Source organism: Mirounga leonina, unplaced genomic scaffold (assembly GCF_011800145.1).
Source record: "Mirounga leonina isolate KUSES-001 unplaced genomic scaffold, KU_Mleo_1.0 Mir_125, whole genome shotgun sequence".
Taxonomy (NCBI): Eukaryota; Metazoa; Chordata; class Mammalia; order Carnivora; family Phocidae; genus Mirounga; species Mirounga leonina.
The window spans coordinates 58,802,307-58,818,659 of record NW_023270305.1 but is presented as its reverse complement, the minus strand read 5'-3'; the positions used below and the strand labels follow the sequence as shown (position 1 = coordinate 58,818,659).

The window sequence follows — 16,353 nt, the reverse complement described above, 5'->3', positions numbered from 1 at the left end:
GGAAAGGGGTAACTTTCAGGCATGCTTCCACCTGACACTTTCTCATTAAGCTTCTTGAAATTGTTAAGTCCAGAGGTCTATCCAACTTCTCTGAAAGCTTAAGAACTAATCTGTAAAGAAATTCCAAGGAATAACACAAACCAAACTCAGCACAAGTAACCAATTATACAACTGAGAGAGAAAACTATGATTTCATTACTAGAAGCTGTAGAAATCCTCTTTAATTTCAAAACTAGTCAGAAAAAAATTAACTGAAGAGGAAACCAGGCTACAACACATGAGATAATTCTAAAATAAAAAAGACGAACATATGGCCAGAGAGACATGGAACATTTTCTCTGATTATCAGGAAGAGATTCTATCTTCTCTCATAAAAAAGCTAAGCAATTGAGAAACAATTAGTTTAGAGAACATCTAAGTTTGCCTGGTTAAAAAAGGAGTAAACTTCTCTCTAACTACATTTAAACTCTCTGAAGATCACAACTATGATTTTTACTTCTGGGCATTTCCAAAGCACTTTTAAAAGGTTATGTGTTCATATATACTTATGCATATTTATATTTATTAATTTACAATACACAATAAACATTTTCTATCAGAGCAACAAAGAGCACAGATCTTTGGATCTTCTTTTCATTTGGACCAAAGAACCCCATTTAGAAACAAATTATAGACAAGGTTTAAAGAACCATCTAGTTCCAAACTAAATAACAGATCAACTTAAATGCAGATTTAAAAAAAGATAATTCTAAAATGGCAAACTTTGTGTCCAAGGAAATAAGCAGAAGATCTGTAATTCTATCAGTTCCTAAAGTTTGTCTTCATGTTAACTTTACATTTATTTTACGGTTTCTGTGGTAACCCGTTTCAGAGTACAACACAGAAAACCTGCTGTTTTCACTGGTAACTTTTCTATTCCACCAACAAACTTTCATATAATGTCAAAAATGATTCTAGAAAGCAGTCAAAAGGCTGCATAGCTACCTGCTTTCTCCAGTTCCCTTCACTCTTCAAAAGAATAGGATGTTAATTATAATACTTGATAGCTGTCACTTCACTCATTAGAGGAATAGGGTATGTGGGAATGTGCTTTAGTTCATCTAAATAAAGTCAATTTCAACCCCTCCTTATATATAAGGCCTGTGCCAATGGATTTATGCTCTTTATCCAGAAAAGGGTACAATCTCTCTAACCTGTGATATCTGTATAGTGACCTTTTGTGATTCTTGTAATCTCTCAAGATGAAGGGAACAATGTTTCTGTTTAAAAATAAAATAAAAGGTTAAGGCTAGATGCTACTAGACTATATTTCACTAATTTTTAGAGGGAGTGAATAATCACTATGTACTTTCCCAATTGTTGGAAATTTATAATACTGAAGTGATTACAATTCAAAACACTTTAAAAAAAAATCAAAAGGGATCTACAGAAGGAACAAGCTTTGGATGGGTTTTCTCATACCCTACTTCCTCTTAGAAAAAGCATGTTAAGTTGAAAAGAAAGCCATAAGCATATCATGCAATAGTTCACAAATTGGGCTTAGAGTCAGGCAGATAGAAATTTGATTACCAGTTCTGCTACTTACTATCAGTTCAATATTACAGCCTCAGTTTTTCCATCTATAGAACAGTAATAATACCTACCTCTCAAAAGGCTATTACAAAAATTAAATGAGATAATGTAAGGAAAACAGTTATCTGGCCCAGAATTAAGCATAAAAATTGTTAACTATAATTATTATTTCAGACTATCCAAAACAAATTACATTTTCAATATCCTTAAGAACTAATATTTTGTGCTCATTTTGCTTTCACATTTATTCTACTGTCTCTCAACAATTACTAATTTATGATTTAGGAAATCACATCAAAATAGGAAATTCTTCCCCCAATTACCACCCTATTTATTAGGGCAGAAAATAAGTTCTTGTCCCAGTTCTTGAGCTCCTGTCCCAGTTTCAACAAATGACTTTGTGTGACTTTTCCTCTCTGGGCCACAATTTCCTTACGCTGTAGGATGACATAAGCAACTACCAAATAAGTAGCAGAGAAGCCTGAGGAAAGCCAAAAACCTTAGCGTCCAGTTACGCCAGTTACTGAGAGAGGAGACTTACATAAACCTGAAGGTTTATGCTTCCTACCTCCTTGGCCTTACCTAATTATCAGGACAATGTTCACTTCTAAACCAGAGACATGTACAGCAAATGATGTATTCGAGATGAAAGTAGTGCGGACTGCTCATAGCCAGAAGTGCTTTCAGCTTCACTCAACAATTCTTGAACTAAATTTTAGCTTCATAATTATCATATTGGCTTTTTTATAAATGAACGGGGCAACTGTAACACTGGCATATTCTATATACCTCTGCCTTGACCTCTTTATAATTTAATGGTAATTGCCTATACGATATTTTCTTTCTTGAGAATGTACTTCATTTCATCCAAAAAACTCAGTTTTACCTGCTTTCTCTGTATCTAAACAAATATAGCCATCAGTTCGTCAAACACGATGCACCTCATATCTAATTTTTCGAAACCTAATATTGCAGTTAAATCAGCCAGTACTCATTTTTCACAGCCACTTCACACAAAATTAGGGTCAAGATAATTCTACCATAAGAAAGGTTTAAGTAAAATATAATACGTTCACCACTGAAGTAGGATTAACATTGATTTTTCATTATAATTATTTTCAGAAAAAAGTATGCCCCCATGGCTAGTGTTAAGAAGTTGTAATAATCCTGACAACTCAAGTAAAAAGAGCATACATAACTGCTGAAAGTGATGACAGCCTGATCAGTGTGAACTAAGTATTTTTTTTAAATGCTTTAAAAAGAGCACTTTCTAAAGAAAGATCATTATAGCAGATACAACTTTTGGAAGAAACATTACCAAAGTCATTAATAAAAATCAACTATTTATTTTCAACATTTCCAAATAAAAGTCAAAGTGGTATTTTTAAAAAAGCAAATAGAATGGTCTTCAAATAACATGTTAAAAATCACTTCATCCACCTTAGTAATAATAATCACTGGTTATTAAAAAAATAACCATAAACTATTTTAAATTTCAACAGGTCCTCACAGAAATCACTTCCATCATTTCATTATGTTAAATTCTGTAGCTAGAGATCATTCTTGAGCTGCTGATAGTAACTTAAGCTTAGAAATATAGCCCCATGTGTCAAGAAACACCCAGCAGAGTAAGAACATGTCACTTCCATGTGTTGAAGGGGGAACAAAGGATTTAGCTGTATTTTAGGGATAAGAACACCAAATCAGAGTCCTTTGTCAGATCAGTTGAGAAACAAATAACACCAAGAACAAGTACCAGAAAAGGGAAATAATCAAGTTTCTCCAAAGGCAGATTAATATGAAAAATGAAAACGCTTAATATTCAATGACTCCCTTAGAGAACGATATATGAAAGAAAAATAGATCTTAAAAAATTATTTTTTAAAAAAGTAAATTGAGTTATCTAGGTCCAAACTGCTCATGATGCAAATATGTAAACCTTTAACATCAAACAACTCATAAAAGTCATATGGATAGTGACAAAACTAAACAAATTTATACACATACCAATTCAAATATGAATTGTGCATGCCCATTTGTAAAAGCTGATCAATGCACAATTCCTTTACGTCTTGTTAGTAGCAACAGTCTTCATTAGTAACTTGCAATATGCTACCCCAATTTAAGTGAATGGGACATCATTTTTGGAAATAAAACTAGGCCCCTAACATTTAAATGCTTCTTTACAACGTAAACAATGAGTGATTCTTAATGTTGCTATTATCAAGTTCAAACTACCTAACTCCTTTCCTTTTTTTTTTTTTTCTTATTAAATAAAAAAAACCCTACAATTTGTTTCTCTGGTAGAACCTAGAAAAAGAGAAGAGTGAAAAATGGTCTCTTGCCCCTGAGGCATAAAGGCAGAAAGACAGAAGAAGGAAAAAAAAGGAGAGGAGAGGAGGAGGGAAGATAAGGAAAAAGGGGAAGGGAAAGAAGAAAGTTAAATAATCCTTGCTCCAAAAAATAGAACCAGCTTTTAAAATCATGTTGAAATGCATGACACCCTAAGCTGTAGTTTCAAATAAAGACAAACACATAAGGCACATGAGTTTAAGACTTGAAAGACAGTTAACAAATGAAGCAACCTTTCACTTTTGATTATAAAAATAGTATTCTAAAAATAGTATGAACACATGCAGTCAGCTGACAAAACTGTTTCAAAATGAGTCAGAATACATCTAAGATGAAAATGCTCAAAGCAAAATGCCAATTCTAAAAGCATGCCATATTGAAGGGTTTTCAGGGGTTTTCTTAAATGTTTGTGAAGTCATAACTTTATCCCTTGATTATAAACACTTGCTATACTAGTATACTAAATAGAAACTTAAGTAGAAAAGTAAATTGTAAAATGTTTAAAATGATTCCCTATTAGAAATTCAGTGGACACAGAGGAGCTCCGAGGAACAAAAACTAAAAGAAGTATTGCTGTATGGCTGGCTCTCCAACTGGTTTCTCTAACATCTTTTTTTAAAGATTTTATTTATTTATTTGAGAAAGACAGAGCAGAGAGGGAGAATGGGAGGGAGAAGCAGACTTCCCCCTGAGCAGAGAACCCGACATGGGGCTCAATCCCAGGACCCTAAGATGATGACCTGAGCCAAAGGCAGATGCTTAACCGACTGAGCCACCCAGGCATCCCACTCTAACATTTTTGCATAAGAACTAATAAGATTACTAGATTTCTCTGATTTTAAAATCAAGGCAAGCGTGATGAAGAAAGTCCAAGAACCAAAGAATCATATAATCCTTCAAAGATGAATTTTTATAACTATACATAGCCTGACCTGAATGGAAATAAGATAACAGGTACTCCTTTCAAAAGGTGGTAAATATCTGATGATAACAGTAAAAAGATTACAGAAAATTAGACAAAATGAATAAAGAATTACAATCCTGAAAAATGTTTTAAGTACAATTCCTTTTTTTTTTTTTTACAGAGATATTAAGTTTCTAACTTTGTCCTACAGGGCCGCCTCTCACCAAGCAAGAGCCCGTTCCAGAGTGGTTCCAGATCCTCAGTATTCTTTGTGATCCATTTAAACTGAAACAACACATTATCATTTTTAAAAAGGAGTCTGCATCAACAGAGCTGCACTTCACAATGTATACTCCAGTGGACGCACACAGCCCTGGGTGTGAGTACTCCAAGCCACTGAACCAATATGGTTCATCTTCCTGGAGCATCAATTTTAGTCAGAGATACAGAGAAGAAAAATGTTTACTTATGAAAACATTACTTAATAAGCCCAATACAGATATGAATGTTTAAAATAACGTGAAATTTCCAAGAAATTTCTCACACCAGACTGCTTTAAGAAACACCTCAGAGCCTTGAGGAAAGAGAAGGAGGTATTAAGTGGACAGCTTGATTGACAGTATTAATACAGAAAGAAAACACAAAACTCATTTGGAAACTGAAGACCCAGATCTTATAGAATTAAAAACAGGGAAAAAAGGAAAGTAAAGAGCATGGAAAGAAAACATGAGGGACTGATTAACAAGGCAGACAACTTTAGATTGCAGGGATGCAAGGTAAGTAGTGGCAAATCAATGTGGCTGTTAACTACATGGAGGGAACATTTTGGAAATGTATGGGGCATTTTTAATGATCACAATTATTGGGGAGGACTCAATGGAACTTTAGTGATCCCAGTATATCAGGTATCCTCCAATTCATGGAAAAGCCACACATAACAAAAAATTGTTGCAAGATGTTCAAATGTCCCACTGTACAATTATATACAGGTGAAAAAATTTTGATCCTAAAAGTGAAGTGCTTTACCGTTAAGTATTTTTTGCAGTTTTTTAAAAAAGATTTATTCATTTATTTGAGAGATCAAACACAAGGGCGTGTGGGGTGCGGGGAGGGGCAGAGGGAGAGAGAACCTCAAGCAGACTCCCTGCTGAGCCGGGAGACCCACGTGGGGCTCAATCTTACGACCCTGAGATCATGACCTGAGCCAAAGGCGAAGACACTTAACCACTGAGCCACCCAAGCACCCCAAGACTGAAGACTATTTTACAGTCTAGAACCAACTGTCATTACACTGGCAATAAGCAGACATAAAATAATGTCATAGAATTTCATTAGTAATTTTGTTGTTAAAATGCTTCATGTTAATTGTCATTCTTCTTGGTATGGCACAAAAGGCAATTTATGTTGTAAAAATTAGATACTGACATTACTAATTTATTTTAGCATTGCTTGTTAGTTTTCCATCTTATGGATACTGTCCCCAGAAGTCCACTGCACAAATTCTGACTTCAAATATCATTGGGTTTTTTTTCCCAATTCTTCCTTTGCCTCTATTCCTTTCACATGTAATAATGTTCAAAAATAATGTTCTGTGACACTAAGTAATTATACCATTCCATATCATTTCATAAAGGATTACTGTGACACTGTACTATAAATAAGGCCAGTTTATCTGCAAGAATATCATACTTCCTTTTCCCCAGCTTAGTACTCTAAAATTAAATGTATTTCCCTCTCTTTTATCATATTTAAATAAGTCTTACCTTTTATTCTTTAGCCTAGCACTAGGTTTTATTTAATTTTTTTTTAAAAGATCTTATTTATTGGTCAGAAAGAGAGCACACAAGCAGGAGGAGCAGCAGAGGGAGAAGCAGGCTCCCCGCTGAGCAGGGAGCCTGATGCAGGGCTCGATTCCAGGATCCTGGGATCATGACCCGAGCCAAAGGCAGATGCTTAACCAACTGAGCCACCCAGGAGTCCCACTGGTTTTTATTTTATTTTTTTTAATTTTTATTTTTTTTAAAGATTTTATTTATTTGACAGAGAGAGATACAGTGAGAGAGGGAACACAAGCAGGGGGAGTGGGAGAGGGAGAAGCAGGCTTCCCGCGGAGCAGGGAGCCTGATGTGGGGCTCAATCCCAGGACCCTGGGACCATGACTTGAGCCGAAGGCAGACGCCCAACGACTGAGCCACCTAGGCGCCCCGGTTTTTATTTTAATGTCCACTCATAGCACTGCTTTTATTTTCTTGTACCTCTTACACAAAATGTATTTTGACCTTTTTAAGATTCAAACTTACTCATTATAAGTAGATGCAAAATCTGAATACCATTTTGTATCTTTAGTGTAAGGATGCCCATATGTTTGAAATACATATTGTTTTATAATAAACTACTGTCCCATTATGGGAACCATTTTATGGTTAGACATTATTTATATTTATGGAGTCCAAGATGGCGGTGGAGGAGGAGATCTAAGTTTCCTCTGGTCCCAGGAATTCAGCTAGACAGCTATCAAATCATTCTGAACAACCTGTGAACTCAACTGGAGGTCTAAGAAAAGAATAGCTGCAACTCTACAAATAGAAAAGCAATCACTTTCTGCAAGGTGGGAGGTGTGGAAAATTGAATCCGAGGTGATATATGGGAAGATAAAATGCAGGGGGAGGGAACCTCCATCAGCCAGCTACTAGAAAGTGATATAGCAGCGGAGCACAGAACTGGAACTTTTACAAGTCTGTTCCGGTGAGGGACATCCCAGTCTGAAAGGTGGTGAAGTGGGTGCGGAACCCCAGGTGGGACAGTGTGGTCGCAGGATCCTCAGGGTCACAGGAACATCAGGGGTGCCTGAGTATGGCAGAGCTCCCAGGCATCAGAGCGGGGAAGCCGACTGCAGAGAGTGAGCCCAGGAGTGGGCTCTCGGCTTGGGGCTGCCATAAACCGTGAACTGAAGCACAGTCAGGTCACTGTTCTCTGAGCAGGGACCCAACAAGCGGCAGATCCGGGAAAATCCCCCCTCCTACCCCAGGAGGAGCTGCGCGGGAGCGCACCACAGGGAACTGCTGGGTTTGGGACTCCAAACGGGGTCGCGTACCTGAGATAGAAACGCTTGGTCACAGACTGAGGGAGCACAGAGTGTGGACTGAGACCAGGGAGAGAGGAGTGACTGACTGCTTTTCTCTGAGGGTTGAGAAGTGGGGCCCTGAACTCTCTGCTCCGGGGCTGGAGATTGGGAGGCTGCCATGTTCATTCTCATCCTCTGAAGCTGCTCTGAAAGCCTTCAGGGAACAAAAGCCACATAGAGCAAAACGAAGCAGATGACTTAGCCTGGCCCCTTGCAAGGGCAGTGCAATTCCGCCTGGAGCAAATACACTTGAGAATCAATGCAAGAGGCCCCTCCCCCAGAAGATCAGCAAGATCATCCAGCCAAGACCAAGTTTACCAATAGTTGAGAACTGTGAAACTCCAGCACTAGGGGACGATAGCATATAGAATTCATGTTTTTTTCCCCATGATATTTTAGTCTTTCAATTTATATTTTATTTTCTTTTTCCTTTTTCAATTTATCAACTCTTGTTAAAATCTTTATTAATTTTCATTTTTACAGTTACAATCTATCCTTTCATTGTATTTAATTTTATTTTTGCATATATATGTTTTTCTTTCTTTATAATATTGGGGTGCAGTTTATTCTAACAGATCAAAATACACCCAAAATCTAGTTATGGCTCTGTTCTCTTCACTTGTCTGATCATATTTTTCTTCTTTCTTTTTAGTAGTTCTCTGCTTTGTTAAAGTCTGTTTTAATTTTCATCTTTACAGTTACATTCTATCCTTTCAATGTATTTAATTTTATATTTGTACATATATAAGTTTTTCTTTCTTTACAATTTTGAGATTTTTTTTTGCCTAACAAACCAGCCAAATACACTCAGGATATACTGCATTGCACTGTTCCATTTACCTGTCTGTTTACATTCCTTCTTTTTTTTTTTCTTTTTTCATTTTTATACTTACAGTCTATCCTTTCATTGTATTTAATTTTATTTTTGTACATATAAAGTTTTCCTTTTTTTTACAATTTTGGGAACTAGTTTTCTAACAAACAGACCTATAAAATACACATGGGATCCAGTGTATTGCTCTATTCTGTTCACCTGTCTGATTATATTCTCTTCTGTTGCTGTTAATTTTTTTTTTCTTCCAGTTTCGTCTCTTCTGATTTCTTTAGTGTATATTTCTCTGGGGTCGTTGTTGCCATTTTAGTATTTTGTTCTCTCATTCATCTATTCTTCTCTGGACAGAATGACAAGATGGAAAAACTCACCTCAAAAAGGAGAACAAGAGTCAGTACTGACTGCCAGGGACCTAATCAGTATGGACATAAGTAAGAAGGTGGAACTGGAGTTCAGAATAACGATTATAAAGATACTAGCTGGGCGGGTGCCTGGGTGGCTCAGTCATTAAGCGTCTGCCTTCGGCTCGGGTCATGATCCCAAGGTCCTGGGAATGAGTCCCACATCGGGCTCCCTGCTCGGCGGGAAGCCTGCTTCTCCCTCTCCCATTTCCCCTGCTTGTGTTCCAACTCTCACTATCTCTCTGTCAAGTAAATAAATAAAACCTTTAAAAAAAAAAAAAAAGATACTAGCTGGGCTTGAAAAAAGCATAGAAGACACTAGCGAATCCCCTTCTGGAGAAATAAAACAACTAAATTCTAATGAAGTCACAATCAAAAAGGCTATTAATGAGATGCAATAAAAAATGGAGGCTCTAACTGCTAGGATAAATGAGGCAGAAGAGAGAATTAGTGATAGAGAAGACCAAATGATGAAGAATAAAGAAGCTGATTAAAAAGAGAGATGGGGCGCCTGGGTGGCTCAGATGGTTGGGCGTCTGCCTTCGGCTCAGGTCATGATCCCAGAGTCCTGGGATCGAGTCCCGCATCGGGCTCCCTGCTCAGTGGGGAACCTGCTTCTCCCTCTCCCTCTACCTGCTGCTCCCCCTACTTGTACTCGCTCTCTAATAAAAAATTAAAAATCTTAAAAAAAAAAAAAAAGAGATAAACAACTACTGGATCACGAGGAGAGAATGAGAGGTAAATGATACCATTAAGCAAAACAGTATCAGAATAACTGGGATGCCAGAAGAGGAAAGGGGTGGGAGCAGAAGGTATACTGGAGCAAACTATAGCTGAGAACTTCTCTAATCTAGGGAAGGAAACAGGCATCCAAGTCCAGGAGGCACAGAGAACCCCCCCTCAAAAATCAGTAAAAATAGGTCAACACCCCAATATATAATAATGAAACTTGCAAATCTCAGAGACAAAGAGAATATCCTGAAAGCAGCTCTGGGACGAGAGGGCCGTAACGTACAAGGGTAGAAACATTAGACTGGCAGCATACCTATCCACAGAGACCTGGCAAGCCAGAAAGGACCAGCATCATATATTCAGGGTGCTAAATGAGAAAGTATACAACTAAGAATACTTTATCCAGCTAGGATGTCTTCCAAAATAGAAGGAGAGATAAAAAGTTTCCAGGACAAACAGGAACTCAAAGAATCTGCGTTTACTAAACCAGCCCTACAAGAAATATTAAAAGCAAAGAGAGAGCACAAAAGTAACATAGACCAGAAAGGAACAGACACAACATACAGAAACAGTGACTTTACAGGTAATACGACGGCACTAAATTCATATCTTTCAATAGTTACTCTGAATGTACATGGGCTAAGTGGTGGCACCTGAGTGGCTCAGTCAGTTAAGCGTCTGCCTTCAGTCAGGTCATGATCCCAGGGTCCTGAGATCAAGCACTGCATCAGGCTCCCTGCTCAGTGGGGAGCCTGCTTTTCCCTCTCCTCCCTGCTCATGCTCTCTCTCGCTATCTCTGTCATTATCTGTCTCTCTCTCTCTCAAATAAATAAAATCTTTAATTTAAAAAAAATCGGTTAAATGGCCCAATCAAAAGACACAGGGTATCAGAAAGACTGTATTAAGAGATGAGGAAGGACACTACATCATAACTGAAGGGCCTATCCAATAAGATCTAACAACTGTAAATATTTATGCCCCTAACATAGGAGCAGTAAATTATATAAACGAATTAATAACAAAATTAAAGAAACACATCAATAATAATACAATAGCCGTGGGGACTTTTAACACCCCACTCACTGCAATGGACAGATCATCTAAGCAGAAGATCAACAAGGAAACAAGGGCTTTGAATGACACATTGGATCAGATGGACTTCACAGATATATTCAGAACATTCCATCCTAAAGCAACAGAACACACACATTCTTCTCTAGTGCACATGGACCATTCTCCAGAATAGATCACATCCTGGGTCACAAATCAGGTCTCAACCAGTACCAAGAGACTGGGATCATTCCCTGCATATTTTTGCACCACAGTGCTTTGAAACTGGAACTCAATCACAAGAGCAAAGTTGGAAAGAACTCAGTAACATGGAGGCTAAAGAGCATCCTACTAAAGAATGAATGGGTCAACCAGGAAATTAAAGAAGAATTTAAAAAATTCATGGAAACAAATGAAAATGAAAATACAACTGTTCAATTTTGGGATATAACAAAGGCAGTCCTAAGAGGGAAGTATATAGCACTACAAGCCATTCTCAAGAAACAAGAAAGGTTTCAAATACACAACCTAACCTTACACCTAAAGGAGCTAGAGAAAGAACAGCAAATAAAGCCTAAATCCAGCAGGAGAAAAGAAATAATAAAGATCAGAGGAGAAATCAATGAAATAGAAACCAAAAGAACAATAGAACAGATCAACGAAACTAGGAGCTGGTTTTTTGAAAGAACTAATAAGACTGATAAACCCCTGGCAAGATTTATCAAAAAGAAAAGAGAAAGGACCCAAATAAATACAATCATGGATTGAAAGAGGAGAGATCACTACCAACACCGAAAAAATACAAAGAATTTTAAGAACATATTATGAGCAACTCTATGCCAACAAATTAGGCCATCTGGAAAAAATGGATGTATTCCTAGAGATGTATAAACTATCAAAACTGAAACAGGAAGAAATAGAAAACCTCAACAGACCCATAAGCAGCAAGGAAATTGAATCAGTAATCAAAAACCTCCCAAGAGCCCAGGGCCAGATGGCTTCCCAGGGGAATTCTACCAAACATTTAAAGAAGAATTAACACATATTCTTCATCCTTCTGAAGCTGTTTCAAAAAACAGAAATGGAAGGAAAACCTCCAAACTCTTTCTATGAGGCCAGCATTACCTTGATCCCAAAACCAAACAAAGAACCCAAAAAAAGGAGAATCACAGACCAATATCCCTGATGAACATGCATGCAAAAATTTTCACCAAAATACTAGGCAATAGGATCCAACAGTACATTAAAAGGATTATTCACCAGACCCAGTGGGATTTATTCCTGGGCTGCAACGGTGGTTCAACCTCTGTAAATCAATGTGATACAGCAGATAAATAAAAGAAAGGACGAGCACCATACGATCCTCTTAATAGATGCAGAAAAAATATTTGACAAAGTACAGCATCCTTTCTTGATTAAAACTCCATGGTGTAGGGATAGAGGGTACATACCTCAGTATCATAAAAGCCATCTATGAAAAACCCATAGTGAATATCATTCTCAAGGAAAAACTGAGAGCTTTTCCCTTAAGGTCAGGAACACATCAGGGATGTCCACTATCTTTTTTTTGTTTTTTAATAGTTTATTTATTTATTTGAGAGTGAGCGAGAGAGACAGAGAGAGCACAAGAGGGGGAGGGCCAGAGGGAGAAGCAGACTCCCCACTGAGCAGCAAGGGGCTCGATCCTGGGACTCTGGGATCATGACCTGAGCCGAAGGCAGACGCTTAACTGACTGAGCCACCCAGGCGCCCCAGGGATGACCACTATTACCACTGCTGTTCAACATAGTACTAGAAGTCCTAGCCTCAGCAATCAGACAACAAAAAGAAATAAAAGGCATCTGAATTGGCGAAGAAGTCAAACTCTCACTCTTCTCAGATGACATGATACTTTATATGGAAAACCCAAAAGACTCCACCCCCAAATTGCTAGAAATCATACATGAATTCAGTAAAGTGGCAGGATATAAAATCAATGCACAAAAATCAGTGGCATTTCTATACACCAACGAGACAGAAAAAGAGAAATTAAGGAGTTGATCCCATTTACAATTGCACCCAAAACCATAAGATACCTAGGAATAAATCTAACCTAAGAGGCAAAGGATCTGTACTCTGAAAACTATAGAACACTCCATGAAAGATATTGAGGAAGACACAAAGAAATGGAAAAACTTTCCATGCTCATGGATTGGAAGAACAAATATTGTTAAAATGTCTATGCTACCTAGAGCAATCTATACATTCAATGCAATCCCTATCAAAATATCATCAACTTTTTTCAAGAACTGGAACAAATAATCCTAAAATTTGTATGGAACCTGGGAAGAACCCGAAGAGCCAGAGGAATGTTGAAAAAGAAAAGCAAAGCTGGTGGCATCACAATTCCGGACTTCAAGCTCTATTACAAAGCTGTCATCATCAAGACAGTATGGTACTGGCACAAAAACAGACACATAGATCAATGGAATCAGAAATGGATGCTCAACTCTATGGTTAACTAATCTTCGACAAAGCAGGAAAGAATATATGATGGAAAAAAGACAGTCTCTTCAACAAATGATGTTGGGAGAATTGGACAGCCACATGCAGAAGAATGAAACTGGACCATTTCCTTACACCACACAAAAAAACAGACTCAAATGGATGAAAGACCTAAATGTGAGACAGGAATCCATCAAAATCCTAGAGCAGAACACAGGCAGCAACCTCTTCAACCTCAGCCACAGCAACTTCTTGCTAGACATGTCTCCAAAGGCAAGGGAAACAAAAGCAAAAATGAACTATTGGGACTTCATCAAGATAAAAAGCTTTTGCAGAGCAAAGAAAACAGTCGACAAAACCAAAAGATAACCGACAGAATGGGTGAAAATATTTGCAAATGACGTATCAGATAAAGGGCTAGTATCCAAAATCTATAAAGAACTTATCAAACTCAACACCCAAAGAACAAAGAATCCAATCAAGAAATGGGCAGAAGACATGAACAGACATTTTTCCAAAGAAGACATCCAAATGGCCAACAGACACATGAAAAAGAGCTCAAAATCGCTCGGCATCAGGGAAATCCAAATCAAAACCTCAATGAGATACCACCTTACACCAGTCAGAATGGCTAAAATTAACAAGTCAGGAAACGACAGACGTTGGCGAGGATGTGGAGAAAGGGGAACCCTCCTACACTGTTGGTGGGAATGCAAGCTGGTGCAGCCACTCTGGACAACAGTATGGAGGTTCCTCATAACGTTGAAAATAGAGATACCCTATGACCTAGCAATTGCACTACTGGGTATTCACCCCAAAGATACAAATGTAGTGATCTGAAGGAGCATCTGCACTCCAATGTTTATAGCAGCAATGTCCACAATAGCCAAACTATGGAAAGAGCCCAGATGTCCATCGACAGATGAATAAAGAAGATGTGATATATGTATACAACAGAATACTACTCACCCATCCCCCAAAAAATGAAATTTGGCCATTTGCAACGATGTGGATGGAACTACAGGGTAGTATGCTAAGTGGAATAAGTCATTCAAAGAAAGACAATTATTGTATGATCTCACTTATATGTAGAATTTAAGAAATAAAACAGGGCATCATAGGGAAAGAGAGGAAAAAATAAAACAAGACGAAATCAGACAGGGAGAGAAACCATAAGAGACTCTTAATCATTGGAAACAAACTGAGGGTTGCTGGAGGGGAGCGGGGTGGGAGGATGGGCTAACTGGGTGATGGACATTAAGAATGGATTGTGATGTAATGAGCACTGGGTATTATATAAGACTGATGAATCACTGCCTTCTACCTCTGAAACCAGTAATATATTATATGTTGATTAACTGAATTTAAATTAAAAAAAGACATTATTTATATTTGTCATTGAGTACAGATAAAGAATATAAGTAAATTATTTACAAATTTCATTTGAAAATAACTACACAATACAAAAGGGGGTGCTGCCTGCTCTAAACCAAGCAAAGATTTATTTCAGCAAAGACACGATGTCTCTTCAAAAGACCAAGAACAGCCATGGTCAAACTTCTAAGGAAGGAGGTTTCCATGAGAGCAAGAATGACGGGATGCTTCAGGAAAAGACATGGTAATAAGCAGAGTATCCAGATGCAGGGTTGAACTATAAGCAGTGACTGACATGAACAGTGATAAGCTCTGACACAATTTCCAGGAAAGAAGAAAGCCATAGATATGTATTAGTGACCATGCAGGACTTAAAAGGAAGCAGCTGCCTTTGAAAAGATACACCTCAGGGCAGGAAGTAAGGAGGTTGGTCACGAAAAAGCAAGTAAAGGACCTAACTGGAGAAGAAATTATTGAAGAAGCTGACTTTTCTCCCCTAGCATTTACCAAAGATTTTCTGAGGCAGCCAAAAAACCAGCCAGGAAAATTTCGAAAAGATAACTTATTTTGAACACAGTTTAAAGGTCCCTGAAATCTATGAAACTGTGATTCCAGTTCAACGGCCTCATATTTTAAGAAGGCCCAGTCAATCCAATCCGTGCCATGTTTCTTCCAGCAGAATTAATACTCGGAACTTTTACAACAAAGCTTTTATGCTAAATTTTGGGTTTTCATAATAATACTTGTAAAAATACATCTGAAGATGTACCATTTAGCTTCATGATGAATTTTCTCTTTTTATGGTTGAAATGGGTTTCGTCATTTTAACCCATAAAATCTTCAGGAAAGAAATGATCTCTCACCACCCTATTTGTGACCATTGTCCAAAAACCAATTACGTCCTAAGTTCAGGATCACCTACAGTCATTTTTTTCAAAACTCTTTTCATTTATATCATTTCACTATTTACTTATGACCTAAAAATCTTTTAAAGTCTGCCATCTGCAGTCATTTTCAAAAAATTCTATGGTAAGGGTATAACAAAGGCTTCTGACTTCAGTGAAGCCTGAGAAATGATCATGGATTAAAATAACTGAACTGGGGAGGCTATAAGAAGTCATGAAAGAATGAAAACATGACTAGAACTGAGAGAGAAATCACAGAAATAAATCTTTAAGGACTTAATTTATAAAAAAGAAAGAGGAAAATAACACAAGTGTGTAAAATGGTGCTCTTCAGGAAATAAGTACATATGTGTATGACAAACAACTCTAGGTAATGAGAGGAGAGGTAAACTGAAGAAAATTGTAGAAACTTTCCTAAAAATAAACCTCGATTACAAATAGTTTTAAGAGTTTTTTCTTAGGGGCGCCTGGGTGGGTCAGTCAGTTAAGCCTCGGACTCTTGATTCCGGCTCAGGTGTTGATCTCAGTGTCGCGGGTTCAAGCCCTGAGTTGTGGAGCCTACTTATAACAAAGAAGATTCTGAGCCCAGCCCAGTGTGGAGCACAGAAAGCCCAGGAAGATCC

General features: G+C 37.6%; 1 protein-coding gene across 3 annotated transcripts in view; it reads right to left on the bottom strand.

Annotated features, from left to right (window-relative positions):
• PSME4 (proteasome activator subunit 4) overlaps positions 1-16,353 on the bottom strand; it is a 110,799-nt gene that overhangs the window by 70,272 nt on the left and 24,174 nt on the right. The gene's annotated exons all lie outside the window — the stretch shown is intronic.